Here is a 2,840-nt window from a genome sequence, read left to right on the forward strand (position 1 = left end):
CAGTGCCTAGAAAGTGCTATCAGGGTTACATAGTTGAATCAGGAAGGAAGTATTTACCATCTTCTAGTTTCTACTGCTTTCTCTTGAGCCTGACATGGATGGTAGCACACCTTGGTAATAATTCTTATTCCCCATCATGCTAGGAACACTCCTAATTAAATAAGGCAGGCTTTACCAAAACACTTTCACTAATTATCCCAGGAAACTGTATATAAGTCCTATCTGAAATTAGTGCTCTTACAATTGAGTCTCATAAGCAGGTATTTATGTGTCGTTATCAAAACTTTGGTTACCGTTTAGTAATGAAGATAATTGTAGCTTCCAGAATGAGAAATAGCTAATGCAAATTTTATTTCTGTTGGGTTATTCAGCCTCCACCAGAGGCTGTCAAAGTCAGTTTCAGTGTAGTATTCCTTCTATAAAACATTTATTCCAAGGCTTTGAGAGAAGGTGTCAATATAGGCACTATCCAATGCCATTGCAGGTCATTCTTGAATTAATTCCTCTTTTAAAATTCTGAAACTTATGACTCAGTGAGTTGAAGGGACTTGTTAAAAGTCAAATGATACACAGCTGATTCTCTAGCTCCTGACTTCTTTCTGCTGGGATGAGAGTAAGTCTATTTTATAAATCTCTGTGCACAAAAACAAATGTGACCATAACCAACAAAGCACTAATGATTGCTTTAAAGTAAATTGAAGTGTTAACAAGATGCGAAAGACTTAACTTACAAGTTTTCCTCCATAAGTTACGTGAACATTATAGTAAATGTATTTTTCTTAAGAAACGTACTTATAATGCACCTGTTCAAGATGTACTTTATGCAATTAATTGGCTTTAACATATATATATATCTCCAAAATATCTACCTCAGTTATGTTTCCCAGAATACTTTCCTTCACACAATCACATGGATGAGAATAAACTTCAAGTGATTAGCTTATTAGAATTATCCCTTAATATTATCTCAAACAAAAATTTTGTCAAAAATAAAAGGTTTCATAAAGAACAGGAAAAATTAATGTGTCCCTTTTCTGCTTTCATGACCTCCTTACTTGTAACACATTCCAGTATTTAAGATCACGTTATAAATGGACTTCTTGGATAATGGTTTGATAGATGGCTGATATTTAATTCCACTGAAAATCCCAATGGGTATATGTATTAGAATTAATGTCAAAGAGTTGGGAGCCAAATCTATTTTCTGGTTTAGCTCCACTCCTTTATTTCTTAATTTATTCAACATTTAGTCTGTCCCTGTTCAACAAACATTTAATTTGCATGTTGTCAGGGATGCAAAGATAAATGTTTCTTCATCCGAAGAAACAAAAATAGACACTTATAAAATAATATAACTTCTTATAAACTATTATAAATGCAGTGGTAGAACTATATGTAAGGTGTAATTCAATCATAGCGAAGAGAGTCCTAACTCACGCTTTAGACTATGAGACTAGAGAAGGCTTTTTGCAGGGAGAGAGGAGCGGTGTGGTGAGCTGATACTTAAATGAAGAATAATTGTGAAGGAGACATTAAACCTGCCAGGACAGAGTAACTCAAAGCATAGACGCTGTTGGTGAAGAGTCAGGGGCTTAAGATTTATCTGTGAAAAAGCATTCTTTTCGTCCTATTGACGCGGAAAGGGAGTCAGAAGCTAAAGCTTTGTGTGTGTGTGTGAAAATTGAATTTGAGATTATAGAGCTATATCCAATTATAAAAGTCTACCAAGTAGTTTGAAATGAGGAAAATACAATTGTGGGTAGATTTAGCATGTGGAAACAGTCACTTAGTTTTCTATTCTTCTGGCTGTTCTTTCTCAACCTATTTCTTAGTCTCTGCCTACCTGTTAAATGCTTATGCCTCTTGAGTTCTTCCTTTTCCTTCTTTTCTTCTTACTTGGTACCAAGAATTATTCTGTAGCCACTCCTATTGTGCAAATCTATCATAGATTTCTCTCCCAAGTCTCAAACATGGGCTATTACCATTCGGATATTTCACATGGACCTCAAATGACCATAATAATTTCATAGGGACATCAAACTCAGCATACTGACAAAAAAGATTTCCCTATTCCTCTGTACCTCTTCAGCTTAAGCTTGCTACTTCCTCATATGCCTCGTCATCTTGGCCACCTAAGCCAAGAACCCGAGTCATCTTCAATTCTTTTCCCATACTCTCCATGTCCAGTTACTTACTTTCCCTCCATCCACTGTGGCCCTGTTGACAATGATTCATATACCTACCTAGTGGCAGTTACACTGTGGCTAATGGTTGTTTCATCCATGTCTGCTACTCCACCCATCCTTCTTTTTAAGATTTTTAGTACATTGAAAGTAGAGGTTGTATCATATTCATAGTAGGCCCAGCCTCTTGTATCTAACACATATTAGATGATCAATAAAAATTTGTTGAACCAAGCCCACATTCTGGAAGTATTTAATTATAAGTAAAAAGTGGTATTGTAGGGGAAGGTGCTTTAAATATTCACTGTGGATAAGTTAATAGTGGATCTGGTCAGAAAATGTTGGTCTGGGATTTGTGTATGTGTACATGGATGCACACACAAATGTACATGTATTGATTTGTGTATGTGTGTTTTCCCCCAACCACAGTGTAACCAGAGGCAGGAGAAGAATAGCAGATGGTGTGTGTAAGTCAGGGTTGCAGAGTGGCGAGCTGATAGTTGAGAGGTATAAGTGTCCAGGATGTACATGGAGGTGAGTGTGGCAGGAGAGATGGACAGGACAAAGCTGAAAGAGTTCAGGGGCCAGTTGAGAAGACAATGTATTAAATCAGATGTGGGAAAAATAGGAGAAGATTGTTCTTTAATCTGGAGAAGG

The sequence above is a fragment of the Pteropus alecto genome, unplaced genomic scaffold (assembly GCF_000325575.1).
Source record: "Pteropus alecto unplaced genomic scaffold, ASM32557v1 scaffold146, whole genome shotgun sequence".
Lineage (NCBI taxonomy): Eukaryota > Metazoa > Chordata > Mammalia > Chiroptera > Pteropodidae > Pteropus > Pteropus alecto.